The 22,596-nt window shown below is 37.4% G+C and overlaps 1 long non-coding RNA gene across 2 annotated transcripts; it reads right to left on the minus strand.

Annotated features, from left to right (window-relative positions):
• Positions 1–12,832: 12,832 nt before the first annotated feature.
• LOC113298222 lies at positions 12,833–16,689 on the minus strand. Of its 2 annotated transcripts, none has more exons than XR_003334095.1 (7): positions 16,534–16,689; positions 16,269–16,343; positions 16,013–16,127; positions 15,810–15,878; positions 14,455–14,522; positions 13,261–13,372; positions 12,833–13,053 (listed from the first exon to the last, which is right to left on the minus strand). It is a non-coding gene; the product is annotated as an uncharacterized LOC113298222 (long non-coding RNA). The 2 variants fall into 2 exon arrangements; XR_003334096.1 differs by having other exon boundaries at positions 16,269–16,393.
• Positions 16,690–22,596: the final 5,907 nt, after the last annotated feature.

Here is a 22,596-nt window from a genome sequence, read left to right on the forward strand (position 1 = left end):
ATGATCTAAGTTGAAAATGTTGGATTCTAGCCGGTGAATAATGGAGTTCGGTTCGTGTTTTCGACGAATCGGGGTATTCTCTCTCCTTTTACTACTTAGCATGTTCCTCTTCATATTTGCATTATAATTTTGTTATCTTTGAAACATTGAGGACAATGTTTAGTTTAGGTTTGGGGGTATGGAATGGATATCATGATAATATGCTATAATTGAAAACGAACTCCTCCTTCTTTTTGAAAAAAATGAAAAATCAAAAAAAAAAATTTTAAAAAAAAAAAAAAAAAAACATAAAAACATAAAATGGAGCTCATTACCTTGAAATGTTGACTCTTGTGCAAATATGTAATTATTAGGAGTCTTAGTCTAGATATTTAGGCACCCTGATTCTGGCACAATTCACATAGTGATAAGAAATTGCACGCGCACGATCTACCAATACATGTATAGCCTCGATCTTCAAGGTGTTTTGATAGGAAGTCACGATTGCCAATCACTTTAGAATACTGAACGAAACTTGACTAGCTTGTTCTTTGGTTGGTTGGGATAGAAGGTGGAGGTTAGATTAAGAAAGACAACCATCGATTTAACTGGGTGCATCAAAAAGGGACCTCTTGCGAAGTGTCATGTAATTTTTTTGTTTTTTTTCCTTTTGTATCAAAAAGGTGTCTCAAAAAAAAAAAAAAAAAAAAAAAAAAATCAAAAAAAAAAAAAAAAAAAAAAAAAAAAATAAAAATAAAAAATCAATCAAGTATTTATCAATTCCATCCTCTCTTGTTCCAAAAATAAAAGAGAATAGTCAATGTAAATAAGAGTCATGTAAATAGTCATTTTGTTGTTTCATTGTAATAAGCAAGGAAGGGTGTATGCCATTGATGTACAACGCGAGTAATTGTGAAACACCTCCAACTCATTCACAATTCTCGTAAAGTCCGGACAGCTAGCTAGATTTCGACCTTGGTTCTTAGCCTGAGAAACTATCTCTTGGTGATTAGTAGTCATAACATCCGATCTTTCTTTACACATGTGTAGATACACTTTACACTCTTATCACATGTCTTTTTTTTGTTATCAGTGCTAGGATTGTGCCTTTGATAGCTAGATTGACATCTCCATTTTGCTGTGAGATTAAACTGACTTGCACATGTCACATTTGATGGAATCTGAGCTTATATTTTGACCTAGAACTTTGTAGGTACGTTCTAAGCAAACCTTCACGAGACTTCACTCGTCCACTAGGGACACTTAGTGGTTTAAAAGGCTTAGTGCATACGCTAAATGCATTCGAGAGACCAACGACAGTGGTATAGGTAGGATTTCCTTAGTTTTGTTTTACTTGAGGACAAGTAAAATTCAGGTTTGGGGGTATTTGATGAGTGCCAAATATTGTATATATTTATCCCTTTTTGTTGGCATTTAACTCATCCTTTGTGCATTAATTCTACATTTTATCCCACATTCTGTATTTTCATTGTTTTCAAGAATAAATATTTTTCTTACTTAATTTTATATTTTTAGGTAATAAATAAAGTTTGGATGAATTGCGGAGCGGAATAGAGCAGAAAAGTAGTGAAAAGCCGGGAGGAGTTACGCAAGGAAGCCGCGAAGAACGTTGTGCACAAAACCAAGAGGCTAGGAATGGTCTTGAAGAAGAAGAATTGTCCTTAAAGAAGATATGGGCTTGGCATACCCAAGGCCCAAAACCCTTACTCAAACACATTTCCACTATCCAAGCCCGTCTCGTATTTCATCCGTCAGATCGAAGCATTTCAGCATCCTACGGTCGCTCCATCATCGCACATCAAACTCCGAAGACCCCGCTTTACATCGCAACGCCCATCTCCATCTTGGGTCGTCCGTTTTGCTACATCCCTTCATCCGACGGTCGCTCCACGCTTACCTCCGTATCTCCGTTGGATCCACCTACCATCTTCCCATCCATCGCTCCTTGTCGCAGATCATCAAACCTCGCTGAACCCGCCTAACACCCAAGTATCGAACACCCTATACCCCTAGCCAAACGCACCCTAACCCTAACTCTATCGACTTCTTCTTTCTTCTCCATCTCTTCTTCCTTCCCCCGTCTGCAGAACCCGTACCACCACCATGTCCGCCATCATCACCACCAACTCCACTTCCACAACCACCACTTCCACCAACTGCCAACAAACACCATCATCATCACTCCCAAATCCCTCTAACGTGCCCATCATTTCCTATTCACTGATTTCCCCTAGTCTAGGGTTTTGAAAATTAGGGAAAAAGAATTGATGGACATGGCAGAGAAATTAGGTGAAGCTAGAAAATAAATCAAGGTATGGGAAAGGCACCAGGAGAAGACATGGGTCGATGCTAATTGTGGAGATTTGTCACATCAAGGTAAGAAAAACCCAAACCCTAATTTCAGTTAATTAGGGGATTTTCGAGTAAACTCTAATTACTGTTAGGGAGAAGCATGGAGGAGCATTATAGAAGATATGGGTCTTATTTGTACTGTCAAATTAGGTAGAAATAATTTACCTAATTTATGTTTGATTTTAGGGATTTTTTGGGAAGAACCCTAACTTGTAATTGGGTATAAATATGACTGTGGGTGTGATGTAAAGGCATATCTTTGGACTAGCCAGTAGACATTTGAAGACATTTTAATTACAATTTCAAATTCAGTCCCTTTATCACAGTTGATTTTTGAATGTTGTGTGTTGTGTTTGAATTATCTTGTATGATGAATGCTTGTGTATGTAATATGTTGAGCATGAGCTAAGTAGCATTAAGCTAAGGCTCAGTTGAAGCCTTATGCACTGTCAAATGACAAGTTGCTAGGATAGTTAACTCCATGCCCTGTTTTGCTTGAGCAATTGGAAGAAACTAATGCTCATAGTGCCTGTGATTGACTGTTCTGTCAAAAGACAGTCAATACTAGGGGCAAACTAATGAGCAAGTTAGTTCTCTTCCATTTCTAGATGTATGCATAGGATATTCAACTCAACCTAGAAATATGTTGTTTGATTAGGACACAAGGTGGATTCTAAGCCTTGGCTTAACCACAAATCCTTTACAATCACTTATAATTTCAGTTCTATTTTGTTCCCTGCTAAATTTACTTTCCTTCACTGTTTTTCTTGCATTTTGAAGTTGTTGTGCACTGAAATCAGTGCACAAACTCCCCCTGCCCTTGGCTTACAGCCTTGGTTCCCTGCTATTTTTATTTTATATCCTCTGCCATTTAATCTTTGCTGTTTTGCCATCTTGTGTTAACTGCTTTGTTTTGTTAACTGTTTTGGTTCTTTGCATCTGCCATATTACCTTGCCTTGCTCACTGCCATAGTGCTTTGCACCCATTGATAGCTTAGGATAATTTCTTGTATGCTCCCACTCCCTGTGGACTGATCCCATTCTTACTTTCTATACTAAAACTTGACCTTGTATACTTGCAAGTCTTTTGTGTGTCGTTTCTAACCACACCAAGTTCTTGTATGCTCCCACTACTGTTTTCTAGATGGCTTTTCCGGTTATAACCAAATTCACATTGCTCCGGAAGATCAGGAAAAAACTACATTCACGTGTCCATTTGGGACGTTTGCTTATAGACGTATGCCCTTCGAGTTGTGTAATGCACCTGCTACTTTTCAGCGTTGCATGATGAGCATTTTTTCTGACATGATAGATAGTTTTCTCGAGATCTTTATGGATGATTTCTCTGTTTTTGGTTCCTCGTTTGACGAATGTTTGAAGCATCTTGCCCTAGTGATATCCAGATGTAAAGAAAAGAACCTTGTTCTAAATTGGGAAAAATGCCATTTTATGGTGAATTCAGGAATAGTTCTAGGACACATCATCTCATAAAAAGGAATTGAAGTGGATAAAGCTAAAGTTGACCTCATTCAACATCTACCACAACCTCGCTCTGTGAAGGAGATCAGATCATTTCTAGGTCATGCTGGTTTTTACCAGCGATTCATCAAAGATTTAGGCAAAATCTCCAGACCTCTGTGCAGTCTTCTCTCCAAAGATGTTGCCTTCAATTTCGATGATGCTTGTGTGAAGGCATGGGAGGAATTAAAAACCCTTCTCACCACCGCTCCTATAGTCCGACCACCCGATTGGAAGCTTCCGTTCGAACTTATGTGTGATGCCTCTGATTATGCTGTTGGTGCTGTTTTAGGACAGCGAGTTGATAGACTACCATATGTGATATACTATGCTAGCAAAACCCTTAATGATGCCCAACTCAATTATTCAACTACCGAGAAGGAATTGCTTGCCGTCGTTTTCGCATTAGACAAGTTTAGATCTTATCTGATAGGGTCTAAGATCATCATATACATAGACCATGCGGCTTTGAAATATCTTCTTTCCAAGAAGGATGCTAAAGCTCGCCTTATTCGATGGATACTATTATTACAGGAATTCGATCTCGAAATCCGTGATAAGAAAGGTTGTGAGAATGTGGTTGCTGATCATTTGTCTAGATTAACTTTAGAGTCTATTGATGAATTTGAGCTGATTGAGAAATGGAGGAATTTAGTGTCCACTGTTGCTTGTGATTGATTGTGCTGTTAAAAGACAGTCAATGCTAGGAGTAAAACAGTTGGACAAGCTTCTTCTCCTTCCATTCCATTTATGTATGCCCTGGAACATAGGCAGGCTAGAACCTCCACCTAGCTCCATTAGGGACAAGGATTTAACCAAAAACAGCCACTGCCTAACATCTTTCCTGTTCTTCTTTGTTATCTATCTGTTTTTGTGGCTTCTTATCACTGTTTTTATAGCTGTTTTTATAACTGTTTTGTGCCCTGTTCTTCCTTTGCCTTTGGCCCTTGGCCATTGCCTTTGATTTATCACTGCCATGCCATTGTAAATTCGCATCCTTTTTCCCTGTGTTGCTTCCATGTATATGCCATTGTCACCTTCACCATCATCATTGTTGTTTGCTGTTTGCTTTTGCCATTGTAAATATCCATGTTTTACCTTGGCCTAGTGCTCTGCTGCCTTGTTTAGCTCCAGCTGCACTAGGTCTTTTTGGCTTTTCTGCCCTTTTCCTTCCCTGGCCTTGCTGCCAGTTATCCCCCAGCTGCTACTACTTGCTGTTGTTGTTGCTGCTGCTGTGCACTGCTTCTGCTGCTGCTGAAGCCACCACTGCTGCTGCTCCAGGTCCAGTTCAATTCTGGGCTACAAGTCCAGTCATTACAAAAGCCCACTGTATCTGCTTAGAAACCTAAGGCCCAACTCAGTTCAGTTCATTTCAAAGACTACTGAGGCCCAGATTCATTACAAAGCCCAGTTCAGTCTTGGGTTAATCTAGAAGCCCATTGACACTCAAAGCCCAGTGCACTTCAAAGGCCAAGGCTAGTGCACTTCAAGACCAACTGAGCCCAAGCTCAGTTCACTTCATTGTCAAACAAGCCTATAATCCAAAGGTACCCTAAGCCCAAATCCCAAAAGGCTTCATAGTTAACCAACAACAGTTTAGGAGCCCAAAATAGCTAGAAAACTCCAAAACACTCCCAGTCTCTGTGGATCGACCCGTACTTGCACGAGTTACAACTGACGACCGTGCACTTGCGGTATTACTGTAGGCCCGTTTTTATTGCGCTTAATTTTCACACATCTCCGGGCCCACCAATGACAGGCCTAAATTTTCTTGCGAAATGAAATCCCCATGACATTGCCGTCTTGTGACGAAACCGCATGACGTCTTCGCACTTTCATGTGAAAACCCATTGATCTCGTCTTATCTTTCTCTTTTGTGTTATTGCCTCTTCAGGATTGTCGCACAAATATGACAAGCCTTAATACCCTTGCGAGTAAAAAGCCTCATGACATTTGCGTCTTAAGACACTTATCATCTCCCTAATGGAGGGTGCCGCCCTTATCTTCCCCCTTCAAGGAGGCGTACCTCTACCATACAAGGTTGGCTCCTCCCATCCGGTCTTAACAACAACCAGTTGTTTTCGCAGCCTCTTATCCCTTTTACCTATAGGGCTTATGGTTACGAGACTGCACCCTAAGTGGGGTTTTCTTCGGGCCGAGTGCAGTATAAGCCAAGACTTGTCAAGAATGGCAAGGTATGCTACAGAAGCCTCTGGCACTCTTGACTCATCCGTGTACCTCGGCGCCTTGGTCAGATTCTGCACTCCTTGGGAGAGTCCTTATTACCTTAGTCGCCCAACCTAAGTCATATGCTTAAGTTGAGAATCCAAGGTGCCTCTCCCGGATGGGCTTTATTGACCCCAAATCTCCATGACTCAGGTTCCGGGGCGGTGTAGCCTTTCCCTGAGCCATGCAACAGGTACCCCCTTATATGACGTACTTTAGGTCTTACATTTTCCTCTTGCGAAATTGTATTCGCGAACTAGGGTGTACGCCATAAAGGTTCGCCCCTTTCTCTTTTGTCATTGTTCTCTGATTGTCTTTTGTAGAATTCATTATCTCTGCGAGATTCTCGCACATCATCATATCGTATTTGTACTTCTCAATCTCATTTTCATCATTCAGTAAAATTTATTTTTGAGAATTTTATTTGTTGCAAGAGTGTCGCAAAAAATCAATCATTCATACACTTCTTATTTTTTTATTACCTTTGCCATTCTCTGCTTCTTTGTTATTCTCTGCTACTGCTTCCTTGGTAGTGGTATGTTCACCATTTCTTATTCTGATCTAGCATTAGTTTCGCAATTTCTTCTTCTTTTCGTTCGATTGCATCCACCATCAATCTCTCACTTCTTTGTGTCTCTTTGATTTTGCGTCGCCAACTTTCCTTCTTGTTTGCTCTTCCTTCGCAGGGTTCTACCTCAGTTTCGTAACATTTCTTTCCTTCAATACAATCTCCTTTTATGATTCCTACACCGCTGGGGTGAGGGAATTTGATGCACTGGTGGAAAGTTGAAGCTACACCTAGAATCCCATGTAGCCAAGGTCGACCAATTAATGCATTGTAGGGTGATTCTACGTCAACAACACAGAACAGAATTTCAGAAGATATTCCCTTCAATGGAATTCGCATAGTAACCTCCCCTTTAGGCTTGTTGGCAGTACCATTAAAACCATATATCTTATAGGTTGATGGTATAAGATCATCATCTCTCCCTCCCATGGTTTTATAAGTATGATAGAATAAGATGTTCACAGAACTTCCGGTATCGATGAGAATCCTATTAATTGCCCATGAGTCTTCAGTTTTATCATCTTCATCTTCTTTCGGTTTTGGATTAATTTATAATTTTACCACCAATGGATTGTCATGTACCTCTCCACCTTCAGGGACTTCTTCTGCAGTAAAAGAAATAGTCTGCTTCTGTCATTCCTCTAGTGGCGAGATTTTCGCAATGTTCATAATTTCTCTTCCATCATTGTCTCTTGCAAATACTCTACTCAAAACATTGTCATGAAAATCTTAAATTGTCTTGTATGAATGTACGATAGAGTGGCAGAATAGATTCTTTGCTTTTGCACCAACTTCTACGAAGAACGTTTCCTTCTCTTTCACCATGTTTACTCTGTGATGCTCTGGTGGTGTTGGTAGTAATGGTTGAGATTGTGGGTGTCCTACTAGAAAGTGGTTTAGTTTTCCTTTATCTATCATTCTCAGAATAATTCTCTTTATATTTCTGCAATCATTTGTAGTATGTCCGTGAAAATGATGATAAGAACAGAACTCATGACTTCTGCGGCTTTGAGGTGGTTCCGTTCCCATGTTCCATGGTGTTGGTATATTCTCCATCAAAATTATAGCTTCCCATATTTTCTCCACACTTGCATTCAGAGGTGGCATCTTGATTTCTTCCCATACTACCTTGTGACCTCCTTGTCCTCTATTATAATTTTGTCTTTGACCTCCATAAGTTTCTTGCGGTTGATCAAGTCTTTGAATATTATTATTTCCATCATGATTGTAGAAATTTATTTCTCTTTCATACTCCTCTTGATCTCGGCTTCCCATAGCCACCAGTTTCTGTTGATTGTTGCCCGTAACTTTTTCTTGTTGTACTTGCGAAGTGCTCGACACTGTGTTTACTAGTTTAGGTAATAAGCTTGCATTCGCTGCTTGTGAATTGGTGTTCGCAACTGGGTATGATTCCATTTCATTTTTCCTTTCCTCTAGAGCAATATACTCTTCCTGAAGTTCTCGCAGTTCAGTCATTGTGATTGCATTCTTGACTCTAAAAATTTGGATATACAATAGATTGGTTGCGAACATAGCATTGATAAATGATAAGATAAGATATCTCTTATCCACACGGCCAGACATTTCACTACACATAGTTCTCCATCTTTTAGTTAGGTGCTTCAAACTTTTGCCAATCCTTTGTTTTAATCCAAACACATCTTCAATACCAGGTCGCGAAGAATTGTTACTTATATATGCCCCCAAGAATGTGGTCCGCAAGTGATTGAAAGATGTTATTGTATTTTTTGGCATACCCTCGAACCATTTTAACGCCTCTCCTGTTAGACTGGATGCAAAATACTTGCATAATATGGCATCGTGATTTTCCCACTGCAGCATGCACCTCACGTAGGCTTTAATGTGTTGAATTTCACAAGTTGTTCCATCAAAAATGTTGGTTAATGCGGGCAAATTGCATTTCGGAGGTATTCCTCCTAGTTGTACTTCTCTTGTAAATGGAGTTTTCGCAGCTTCTTCTATAGCTTCATCTAATTGTCTTCTGCCTACTTCTCCTCTATTATTTAGCATTTCTCCCATTTCTTCCAATTCTTTTAAGATTTGTTCATTTACGCCTGAATTTTGATCCATTGGTCTTTTTAATTTCGCCTCCCTTCTTCTGCGTTCATGACTTTCTTCTCTCGCAAAATTTTGCATTTCTTCTCCATCATCCTTATCTCGTCTTCTCATGTGGTTCTCTTCCTCATCTCTATCTTGAATTTGTATATGACGATGTCTCTCATTTTCCCCTCCATGATTTTGTTCATTTCTTATCAATTCCATTCGTTGTCTTTCATCCCTCCTCTATATTCTATCATACTCTTCATTGAGATTACCGTTATTCTGGTTTTGTGTACGCCTTCTTTCTCGATTGTCATGATTGTTCTGGTGAATTGTCTCCTGAAGCTCTTGTTCTTCCATTTCCGCTTAAACGTTCTTGTTCAGCATAGTGTCTTTCAATTTCTTCTTCAATCGTCTGTTGATTTCTTTGAGTTTCTCTCTCATGTAAAATTCTCCTTCCTTCCTCTCGATTTCCTTCGCCATCTTGATTATTTTGTCCCTGACGCTGTCCATTCTCCTGATTTCTATCATTTTGCCTATCATCAAAAGTTTCATTTTGTGGAACGTAACGATCATCAGTCCTTTCTCTATCTTCGCGATGTTCTTCATTCGGATTTCGTATTTCTTGTCGAATATTATTTCCAACATTAATTGTGGATGAGTTTCGCCTCATCTCTCCTCTAGTCGATCTTGAATACGATCTTGTAGTACTTCTTGATCTTCTACTCTGTAGTCTCATATTTTACATCCTCAATTCGTGATTTTGCCTTGTTAGATTTGCACGCTCTTCTGTCTCAGATCTTCTTTTTTCATGCATTCTTCGTCTTAACATCTCTACTGCTCCAATTTCCTCATCTTCACGAATTACTCCTTCAAATATTTCTCGTCCTCCCTCCATTTGTCTATTATTTGTCGTTTGTCGTTCTTCTTCTTCATCTGCTGAATTTGATCGCCAAGTATGTATGCTCACTCTATCATAATCCATAGTTCTATTTTGTACCGGTGTTTGTTGAACTGGTTGTTGAATTTGATTTTCTCCATCATTTCTTATTCTAGTAGATTCTCCTGTTTCACTTCTCTCCCTTCCAGCAAATCTTTTACTTCTTCTTCTAGCGGTTGTTGGTTGTTCGGATATATTCCTCCTTCTAGCCATTTCTTCAATACTAATGAATTGTAAGAGATTCCGTAAAATTCTTCACCAGTTATTCTAATTTCTCATAAATCAGAATATTAATCTTCAACTTTTTCTAGGGTGATCTTCAATCTTCGTCCCTGTTTCTAGCGCCATTATGTAGTTGCAGGAAATCCTACACTACACCCCTCATAAGATTTCATTAACATTTAACTCATTTTTGGATTAACAATCTTAATTTTATTGATGAATCTTTGAACAATCTTACAAGAAAAGATAAAGGAATCAAGAATAACCACTGCTCTAGATTTTCTCTCTCCTATTTACTTGCTTCTCACTCAAAAAAGATCTCTCCCTCTTTTCTTTACAACTGAATGACTATTTATAGGGAAATACATAGTGGATGACAGCTAATCTGTCCTTTATTTTCGGATATGGTTTGCGACATTCTCGCAACCTTACAAATGTTAATCTCGCAAACTCCCTAATTTTCGCAGGACCATCACATTTTTCTCATGATTTAGCTGACGTCGTTTATTATGTCATTTCTGAAGTTGTTCTGCGACACTGTTGTGTTGTGTTGTTAATAATTTCGCTGAGGCATTATTGCTGCGAGATTCTGATCCTACAACGTCTACGTGCTTGCAATTAATGTACGATGAATCATTCTAGACGAAAGCATCTGTACTGGGAGAACCTTTTATCTTGTGTTTCAAATATAACTCACTGATTTGCAGCATGTGCAATTATAAATCAACCTAAGATAACTGCAGCCATTTTATCCACTTTTTCATGGTCAAATTTCCCAAGAGTAAATTTGAGATATTTGGCTATCCATTAATACAATCTTTGCAGTTTGCGGCAATCACCTGAGGTTTTACCTATCAAAAGAGAATCAGGGAGATGGCTTCTGCAAATCGTGATAGACTCTGGCACCCAATACGATTGAAGGAATCTCATAATCAAGCATATTTCCTAAAAGCTTCTCCAAGACCTTGGTCCAACTCCATATTCTCTGTCGGAGTCCCATTATGTGAGCTTCAAATAATGGAATCATTGTTTTTGACATCGGAAACATGTAACATTTTAGCCTACTTAAATAATAATGCCATCTGTAGGAGTCGAACCCACAACTACATGGTTAAAAACCACATGCTCTTCTATTTGAGCTAAGACAGCAGATACTATTTGCGATTTAAGTGGGATTTAACATGAAGTAATACAAAATAGATTGAGGATATAGTCGTGAACAATATTCATCTTTACACCCTACTTCAGACTTGTTGTGGCCATTTCTACACCTAACAATGATTGATTGAATAATCATTTTTAAGGGTCAATTCTACAAATACAAAGTATGTAATCCGGAATTGGTAAATAACTTCTACAGTTCTGCATCCGGAAAATAAGATGTAAACACTAGCTAAGACAAAGACCCTGGCACTTCTCCCTGATGAATTCCATTTAATACATCAATTAAGGAAAACATTTTCACAAATCTAATTGTTGTTTTACTTGATTTTCATCTAATAGCAAGTCAAAGAGTGGGATCATATTATCGAACTCATTACCTTTATGTGACAAAAATTTACAACCTGTCCATAAAGGATATTACACAGACAGTGGGCGAGAGCAAGAGATAATTGTAAAGTACCTCCCAGATCAGGAATAGGATTCGTAGAGTGTCTGGCAAGACATCAAGGTGGTGTTAATATGGATGGAGAAATAACTCAGTTCATAAAATAGACAGGGTGGTCGCTTTAAAGTACCTTTACAATTCATCTTAACCCCTACAAAATCCAAATAATGAAGAAAGAAAACTGTAAATAATCCAATTCAGACTGAAACAAAGATAATTGAAACTTAGAGATGTATAATTAAATGTTGAACAGCCCAATGCAGATCGAATGCACGTAAGTTATAAAAAGCGAAGTGAGTTTTTCTTCCCTTACTTCTTGAATTTGAACCCTGAGATTTAATTCAAACATAGAAAATAAATGAATACGGATTTCCAATTTAAAACAGTAAAATAAAATCTTGAGAATACTCCAAACTAAGCAGCTTTACCTTTCTATAATAACTCATTAATACCGAGCAATACCAATGTTTTCCTCCTTGTTAAATCCCCCTGAAATTAATCTTGATCTTCCCTTTTTACTCTGCAAATCTTCTTAATGATTTTCACTTCTTCGAGATTTTTATTAGAATGACAACTCGGAGACCCATCTCTCAAAACCCACGACTAAAATCATCAAAGTTACAAAATACACTTGCAACTCGTATAACCACAATCAAAATCATTGAATAACAAAATCCAAGATCAAAATCATTGAACTTACAAAACCCACAATCAGATTTTGATCCAACTGGAATAATGTATCAAAATATTTTACCTAATTGAAAATTCAACTAAATTTGCTTGAAAAAGACATAATAAGATAGATGTTATGCACCCGCGATTGATTGAATCAACAAACACGGTATGTAGGATGCTAATAAATCGAACGCCAATATTTTAGCAAATAAAATAGGGATTTTATTCCATGAATCAAACGCTACTGAATCGGACACCAAATTGATGAAGCTGAGAACCGAAAATCTTTTAGATCTTTTAGGAGATTGTTTAACATCAACCAAATTATACCGAGAAGTGTGTTGATTTTAACATAAACGTAGGAATGTAGGTTGTTGCACCTTGTCCAGTATACGGATGAATGCCTATTGGCTACGAAAATACTGTGTCAATATAATTGCATCAACAAATCTGATTAGACAAATAAATGCTTGATAAATTAAAAATTCTTTAGTCCTCAATTGTTTTTAAGTTTATAAAGTGACCAATGACCACAATATTTCATTTCCCAGCTTTCAGAATGTTCTGTAAAAAATTATTAATTATTATGTTTCATAGGCTTACTTTTCGTGCCGAGCAACTTGGCCAAAGCGAAAAAACGTAGCATCATAAATTTTGACAATGTCGTAAACGAATTCCTAAATATTAAATTCTTCATGGCAATCATCGGCCAAATGTAGTATTGATTTACTTGTCCATGCTTTTAGCTTATTGTTGTACAATTGGAAGACAAAGAAGTATCCACAGTTGATATGATAATGATAATATATTACTTAGAGAACTGATACACCAGTTTGAACCGTGGCTTAGTGCTCCCCTTTCTCATTTCAGTTGTAGCAAATCCTACAGCAGAAAAGTAAAATGTATAAAGAAACTGGATCAGTAATACATGACACACATTACTCCCTATGTTATTGAGAGACGAACGGGTACATATTTCTTATTGCACCTAAGATTCAGTAAAATATAGTAATATTTTACATTGATGCCATTAAAGAAATCAAACATATAGACTTCCTGAAAAACCTTCAATGGCATAAATGACATCACCTAATTGAACCCTTAAATTTGATCAAACATGGCATCTTTGTTCAGAAGATCCAGTGTACACATAGCTCACCAAATACAAAACCTATAATAGTCGGCTGAACCTGCTTGTTACCTGAAATTTTGAAATATAAAAGAAACAGATCACATCAGAAGTAAGTGGTAGAGGTATCTTATTGCTGGAGAAAGAGAAGTCCAGCAAAACTCAAGGGTGCATCCCTAACAATGTGTGCATTCTATGTACATGAACGTAAAATCTACTGAAATCCATGGGTACATCCCTAGCAATGTAGTATGCACAGACAAACTACATGTCTCTTTCATATGATTACTTGGAACAAAAAACTGCAATCAAAATATCATTAAGTAGAAACGTTAACTCAGTTTATTTAACATGTTCTCCGAAACGAATGTAATTAAGTAGATGCACATGGTGGTTAAATGATAATGTATTTGCAGCTACTGGAATAGTACACGCAAAAAACAGTGACGGATTTAACATGTTCTCCGAAATGAATGTAATTAAGTAGATGCACATGGCGGTTAAATGATAATGGATTTGCAGCTACTGGAATAGTACACGCAAAAAACAGTGACGGACAGTTACATGATGTGGGACTAAGATCTTCTCCCAAAAAACTTTAAAACTGGAAATGTGAAAATGCCGAGATGAATTGGCCATGCCAAGTACAATCCTAGAAAAGCCTATGTTCAAGCAAACTACAATGGGCTTCCATCCAGATCAAACAACCACCGCTAACTTTCAAAAAACACGTTCACCTACCAATTAGCAAGATAGAAATTTGGAAAGGAATCTATCAAGGATCAGCTAGCTAAAAAACGAACAGAAAAGACAAAATCAAAAGGTTTTAGTCCCAGTCTTACCAAAGAGAGCCGACTAGATGCAGTCGCGGAGAAAAGTGAAAGCCAATAGAGTAGATAATTCATTTATAACATAACTATCAACCAATAGAAGATTTTTAGGGAAATGGACACCACTAACAATACTTTCATGGTAAATTTGGCAGCTTTTCCTTGTCCCATTCTAAGCTCACATGCCACCCAATATAACTAAGTGAATCTATAACTGATTTAAATTTTTAGCCCTAGACTAACAAATAATCAATTCTCCATTATCATTGCTATTCCAAAAGATTAGTATGAAAACAACTAAGAAACTAAAGTTAAAGAACGTACAACTAAGAAGCATCAACTTGAGTTCCAACTATCTCTGATCGTATTTCAGTATATTTTTGAGTCTTTACCTGCAAAAGAGCATCCCATCATCAATTTTCTTTTACCTATTTATTCACGGAGATATCCATAGGTTTACTTGTCCAAACGACATCATCAGTACATAAAAATTGGATCCCCATAGACTGTGAATGACACAGGATGCTAATTTCTAAGAGATGAAGAAGTCAGTGATTTACTCACAATACATTTAAGAGGAGCAAAGAAAATTATCAACTCTATATATAAAAATATCACCAAAAAATTAAAATCATAATTTTCAAAACTGAAACAATCAAAACACAACAGAACAAAAGATGCTAAGCTTCAGATGTTGCCATGAAAGCAGAGGAAAGCAATCCAGTAATTAACCCTAGTCCCAGAAGACTCCAGCGACCACCCAAATTAATGTTACTGAATTTGTTCGAACAATTTAGAATTACTTAGGCTTGAGCAAAGTCAAACTTGTCTTTAGTTGCTTTTATTTTGACGTAGGCTCGACAGTGTACACCGAAGTACTGCAAATGAGCAGGGCATCAAGATAGAGGCATCGCCGTTTCAATTAAGCATTTCAATTATTCTTATTCGGTTCCATGTCTAAAAAAAATGTTTTAAGCAGTCAATATTTGGAAGAAATAAATTGCACCTTATTCATGGAGTTGTAGACCATAATTAATGGTGAAATTGGAGAGAGGTTTCCTTCAATATCCTACCTAATACATAGGAAAATACACGTACAAATGTGTCAACATGATAAGCGTGTCGCTAAGCAATCCAAACTACATTGGTCAACTTAAGTGTAGGTGTTACTTCCAACAATATACCAACAATGTAAGGCTAGGATGCAAATTATTTCCTGTTGGAGGTTCTTGGTTTGAGTAAGTTTTATTAGTTGTCTTTCGTGCTTACCGAGCCTACACCCTCTTACCCTATAGTACAGACTCTGCAAGATTCCTAAAAGATGTGTAAAAGAATATGATTTTCATTTCAAAAGAGAGTTGATGGGTCTGAGTTTTATATTTCTGTTTTTTTGCTCTTTTAATTTCCTTTACTCTGTATTATTATAAGAATATCGATAACTCAGACTCAGAAAAGCGAAAAACTCAAAGTTTCGCATCAATAATCCAGACTCGCTGCTAGTAGTTTACACCTAGACACGAAAGCAAAGTTTCAAGCATCTAACCTGTTAAATGACCAACTTCAAGTAACCTAAGAGCAAACATTTTCAATAAAATAGAAATTTGGGGGTCCAATCAGAGATAACAATGGCATGCTTTACAACAACCCAACCTGATCAAATTTTTCTAGTTTCAACAGACCTGAAGCTCCCATAATAACACAATTTTCTTCGGCAGTAACCACTTTCAAGGTATTAACTTCACCACTCACTGTATTGCAAAATCAAAAACAAACATGTGACAATTAATCGGTGATTTTGGATGTAACACAGTAAATTAAGATTCATATTTTGATGAATTAGAACATAACAGTAAATAATTTTTCAAAAAAGTAAAAACTGCACCTGTGAGAAAGATCAAATTTTCCAACTTGAATGAGTAATGAGGGGAATTCCAGAATTTTCGTGCTCCTTTTAACCATGGATTTGTCATTTAGCTTAATCTGACCACGGTCCAGAACTAATTGCAAAGGAAGTCGAAGGACAAAATCATGTCAAAAGAGCTCCAAAATTTTGTGAAGAACCATACAAAACCTTAGAATCAACAATTCGGAAAAGAAAAGGAAAAACAAAACAAAAAAAAATAACGGTTAGACTGTACCTGGAGTTTTCCTTTTTCCAAAATCACCTGAAGATATTGAGGACTCTGCGATCACTTGACCTAACGATCTTGTTCCTAACCACCACCGATTTTGTCAACAATCAACTTCATCAATAATTGAAACCCTAAATTTTATAGATGCATTACTCGATATCAATTTCGTTGATTAGAATGGGAAAACCCAAATTTTATCAATCAACCTACAACAATCAAAAAAAAAAAAGAAACTAACAGATTATAAATTCTAGGGTTTCCTCATCTCTACCTTCTTCTTCTTTTCCTCTCATCGCCTTTCCTCCTAAATTTCCTGTAGAGCACATCAAGGAAACTCAAATCTCAAAATTTTAGAGTTTCTTCGCGGGCGAAGAGAAGAATCGTAGTAGCAGAAGAAGAAGAAAAAAAAAAGGAGAAATAGGTTTCATGGAAGAGATAACAAACACACTTCTTTACGGTGACTCATCCGTATAATTACCGAAGTTTTCCCAGCCGTCGAAGTCAAAGCTCCATCCGGACGACAGGGACCGCGTGATGGGCCTCTCGGATCAATCCTGACCATCTAATGACTCTCAAATCTCAGAGTCAAACACCACCTTTTCTTATTACAGAGATTTTCATCCATCTAACGATGTCGCCTCGCCACACCAAATCAAAAATGCATCGCGACGGGGCGAGGCGAAACCGCGCGACATCAAATAAAAAATACATCGTAAAAATGCTTCGAAATGGGGTAAGGCAAAGCCGAGCCACACCAACCAAAAATCCTAAGTATGCTTTGGGATGCGGCGAGGTGAAGCCGAGCCACACCAAATCAAAAATCCTAAACGACAGGGCGAGGAGAAGCCGAGCCATACCAAATCCAAAATGCATTGCGACGGTGGAGGTGAAGCCCCAAAAGAATGATGGTGAATGGTTTTCGGGTCTGCCTGGTGTGTATCACGGGCACAAAATCTAGTTTAAATTGTAGATCTAAGGGAAATCCTTTGGTAGTATACAAATGAAGAAATTCTAAGGGAATGAGCAAACTCGGTTCGGTTTGTCACTACGGAAACATACACAAAGTGTCACAATGCATGACGCGATAAAAGTATGGTCGCTCGGCTTAAGTTGGGTGGCTGAGGATGACAAAAACAACACTACACGTTAGCGACCGAGCCGTGCGCGGTTAATGTTATGTCGACAATGACTATTTTCTCCTTTCATATAAAAATGCATACCATTCTCTTCTCTTAATCACACATTTCTAACTTCACTTAACCTTTTTTTTCCACCATAAATTCATGATATTAATTTTTCTGAAGAGAAAATGGAAATGGATATGGATACGGATATATACGAGGAAAAGTAAGATAAAGCGTAAAATAATATATTCAGGAATAATACCTAGGCCTTTATAGCTTGATGAAGCTCTCACAAGAAAATGAACGTGATGAGACCGATGTTTTTACCACGAGAAGTTGATGTATGATTATTTTGTTGAAGGATGTGTGTATTCTTGTGAAGATTTTCAGCGTTGATTATGCATGGAACTTACTTGATTCAAAGGATTATTGTTGAGCTTTTTATTTGACTATTAGTACGATATACGGCATGTAAGAAGATTCAGTCGTAAACAAATGATCGATGCAGCCCTGCGAATATTAAGTTATGGGTACCAGCATGTTATAGCATTGCTCGATTGAACCCACCAAGCGTTGGTATGGCAAGTTTGGTTGTCATCTTTTAGTTCCAAAACTTGAGTTGCTTGATTAGATTACTAGAGTCAACTTCGTTAGGTTAAACAAGGAAGTCTATAAATATTGAGACTCGTGTTACTCTGAAGAACTTGAATACGTATCGACATAATCTACCCCCCATCATCCTTCGGTTCGAGGTTAATAATACAAGACTTGACTTGTTTCCATTTCTATGTACGTTGCTTTCAAGTCGTTATATTGAAAACATAACATGCGAAGTTATATATATGAATCTCTAGTATTGGTGACTTGATCATTACATTATGATCAAAGTGTCAATGAAAAATATACAAGTTGTATTACAACTTTGGTATATTGAAATACGAAGTATAAATTTTATCTTTTGAACTTCGTATATGTGACATAACATTATGTATGTAATTATTTACTAGATTGTGGGATGAGCTTTGAGTTGATTATATGCGTAGAAAACTATGTTTAATTACATGAGTTTAAGGAAGTAGACTTGCGAAAATGCTTTGTGGTTGAAAGGAATCAAAGGGATTTTGTGGTCCGATCCTATTGGGTATCTCTAGCAAGACAGATCCCTAATTTGGGAATCACTTGCAGGACTGATCCCTCATAGCAGTTATATTTCCGGTTTCTCTATACACTTTAAAGTTTACATGGATTTCGGAATATGGGTTGTTATTTAGGAAAGTTTCACTATGTCGACGTTATGAGTATTTCAACATATGCTAAAATCTTATTCATTTATTTTTCAAAGATATTCCTTGATACTCAAGGTGATATCCCAAACCGGAATATTTGAGAATCTTTTATTAGGGTTTTCGAATTTATATGTCTTTACTTTCCTAGTAAGTAAAACATATTTGTAAAGAATATATTAGTAAAGTATACTTGTATGCTAGATAATATTGAGTTGTCATCATGATAGATTTCGGTATATTAGTTGGGTATTAGTTGGAATTAGACAAAAATCGAAACTTGGTATCTATCACATATCTTTTGATATTTTCCGTTATGGAAGTTTGTTGGTGTCCAAACTACCTTGGTCTATACATAGTGAAATTTGTTCTTCTTAAAACTTTTCCCGACACACGCACTTCATTTTGTAGTAGCGTGATAGCCGAATATTAATATTATTCGTAATACTATGTTGGAGAGGAGAGTAACCTAATTAGGCGAAATCTCTTACGCCCGCTCTTTAAATACTTATGTGGATCAAGAAGGGTATAAAAGTACCGTTGGTGGGAAACTAGAATCATATTTTCGTTTTAGTTTCCGATTATTGATTTGATTGACTAACTGTAGTTGAACCTTGATAATAACTAGTTAGCTTATTTTGTAATCCTTCTATTCTAATATACACTAGTACACAGAGACCCTTTTGCCACGCCAAATTGGCGTGTCCATAGGGGTTTTGTCACGCCACTTCGGTTTGGACTAGGCGTGACTTCTGCTTGCGTGGTTTTAGGTAACATGGCGTGGTTTTAGGTAGCTTATAGCCACGCCTTCCAAGCGTGTCTATTTCTGCATGAAATTCATTTAAGATGATGCAATATTGACCGTTAAATTATATGCATCCTTCATCGTCCACATGTAATGTTGTGAGCCGTTGATTGGATATCCTATAGACACGCCCCATATAGCGTGGCTATATGTGCTATTTAGCCACGCCAATTTACAATTACCTTGATCCACGTGGCCGTATTAGGAATCGTTGGATCTCATTTAAGATAATGCAATATTTACCGTTCAATTATATGCATCCTTCACCGTCCACATGTAACGTTGTGAGCCGTTCACTGATTTCCTATAGACACGCCCCAAAGAGCGTGGTTATATGTGATATTTAGCCACGCCAATTTACAATTACCTTGATCCACGTGGCCGTATTAGGAATCGTTGGATCTCATTTTAGATGATGCAATATTGACCGTTAAATTATATGCATCCTATGCCGTCCACATGTAACGTTGTGAGCCGTTCATTGAAGAACCTATAGACACGCCATATAGCGTGGCTATATGTGATATTTTTCCATGCCAATTTACAATTACCTTCATCCACGCGGATGTATTAGGTACCATTGGATCTCGTTTAAGATGATGCAATATTGACCGTTCAGATGTAACGTTGACCGTCCATATGTAACGTTGGGAGTCGTTCATCGGAGAACCTATAGACACGCCATATAGCGTGGCTTTATATGATATTTACCCACGCAAATTTATATCTGCTTAATGTGTCTTTATGTTATGTTTAGCCACGCCAATTAATCTCGAAGCGTGTATATTACGCGTGTGACGCCTCTAAGCCGTCCAGATATGGCGCATCTAAACCATCCACCTGGCACTATCCAAATTCTCTTATATACTTTATAAATTGTGGTTAAATCTGAAATTCATATATGCCAAAAATTCATAATATTATTAATAACACAGTAAAAAATGTTGAGCTTTGGTCTAACAGTTTGCAAAAAAAAATATTAAAGAGCATTTATCCAAAAATCATCAGTTTTTCTTCAACTTTTTTGATGGTGGTGTCTCTGCATGCAATGGATCAGGTTGTGACATTCTCGACGCGCCAAACCTTGTCTTCCTCTGTTGCCCATCTGAAAGTTGGTATGCCTTCTGCACAGTTGGTGCATATAACCTTCTCTGCGCCTTTTTAGTCTTCTGAGAAATCTTTTCAGAGGCTGCATGACTCCCCGAATGTGGATTGACTGCTAGGTGCTCCTCATTCAGTTTTTCACTGTCCAATTTCTTCTCAGAATCTAAAACTGGTTGTGGTTGCTCATGAGGTTTTCCATGCTGTGGAGTTTCCTGCAACAAGAGATTAAATGTATTATATATACATATATATATTCTAAATCCAAGGCGAATTCGTCTGTCATGTGAATTCTCAACAAGAGACAGACAAAAGTCATTTTTCCAACAATGTAATAAATCCAACTTCACTGAAGGCCGCGACATTTTTCACAGCTGACGCCCATAATAAAATCCGTAACCAAATATCAATTTTCAAATTTACACTGGCATTCATGTTCCATTTAGGTGTTAATATATTTCTATCTCGTACTTATTCTTTAATCAAACTGAATACACGATTTATGTAAAACTATTTATATACTTGATTAACAAAGCAAAAGAGCTAAGAAACTAACCTTGTCATCAGAGATGGAACAGTTATCTTTAGGCCATGCCACAAAACCATCTTTAGATTCCCCTAATAACTTAAACTCACCACTTGGTTCGGTTAACACAAACGATGGAACTATAACCTCCTGAATATTGACAGCATAACAGTTACTAGGAAGATCTTGTCCATGTATTTTCTGGTTAGGCACCATAGGTGAAATACTTCCTCTAGCAACGACGTTTCCCCTAGATCCATTCCAAAAGTCGTAGTTTGCTTTCTGCGGAGATACGACATATGAACATCATATAAAAAGAAGATGCTAGAATTAGCAATATAGATTTACGAAGAAAAAAAATCAAAAAAAACATACTCCATTAGATGTCTTATCCAGATGTTCTGCCGTAGATGTGCACGACTTCTCTAGAGATATTGAAGGATTTGGTTGGGAATTACTGGTAGAGTTCTGCATAAGATTAGGAGACTGCTTCTTAGATCCATCAGAAGGGTTGCTACGTGAAGGAGACTTCCGCAGAGAAGTAGTTGGTTGTGAATTACTGGTAGGGTTCTGCATAAGATTAAAAGAGTTATTAGTTACTTTTGAAAGTTACACATGTTTCTATTTTTCTAGGTTCTCTAATTTACACTTGGATCGGTGATTCATATAATTGATAGACTGGTTTATGTATATTCGACTTACAAATCAAACAAGCCAAGCAACTAACCTTCTTAGCAGGCTCGGTAAACTGAACACCATACTTTGGCCAAGGAATCGCTTTTCCCAAAGTTTTCCCTAATGTTTCCATACCAGCAAATCGTACGGTAGACAGAAATTCGGTTTTATTACTTCATCAATCAGGATTTTGTGGCAATCAACCTCCAACCCATCCTTTCCATGTAATTGTTGTTTTCCTGTTAACAGAAAAGCTCTACCTCTATCAAGGACGTTTGCCTTGGACAGCTCGTCAAAAAGGTTGCACCTTCTACCCTGCGGAAATATATGGCATATGAACATCTTCAAGCGAAAACTTCAAAACAAATTGAGATTTAAAATGCATGTAAAAATAAAACAGATACCGGAGAAACTGCTTTAGTTGTCGTGATCTCAGATTGGCTCCGACTAGGTGGATCTTTTGATGTCACATCCAGAGTATGTTTCCCCGAATTTTGTTGACTTACCTGCAGAAGTAGAGTAATATTCCATATTCGGGTGAAAAATATTCCAAATTCCACCGTGAATGCGAAGACACGGATGAATAGGTAACAAATATACAAGGTTCTCCAAAATACACCCTAGCATCTGTGATTCATATAGTAGTTGATAGCATATTTCAGACTCATATGGTCTTAAGATCATGTAACTGGTTTAAAACACATACCTTCGGAACTTTTTCAGATATTGCGATACGAGATTGGCTTCCGTTGAGTAGATCCGGTGATTTCACGACCTCAGAATGTTTTGGTTGACTTACCTGCATCGAAAAATTGAAATG

This window comes from Papaver somniferum, chromosome 7 (assembly GCF_003573695.1).
Source record: "Papaver somniferum cultivar HN1 chromosome 7, ASM357369v1, whole genome shotgun sequence".
Taxonomy (NCBI): Eukaryota; Viridiplantae; Streptophyta; class Magnoliopsida; order Ranunculales; family Papaveraceae; genus Papaver; species Papaver somniferum.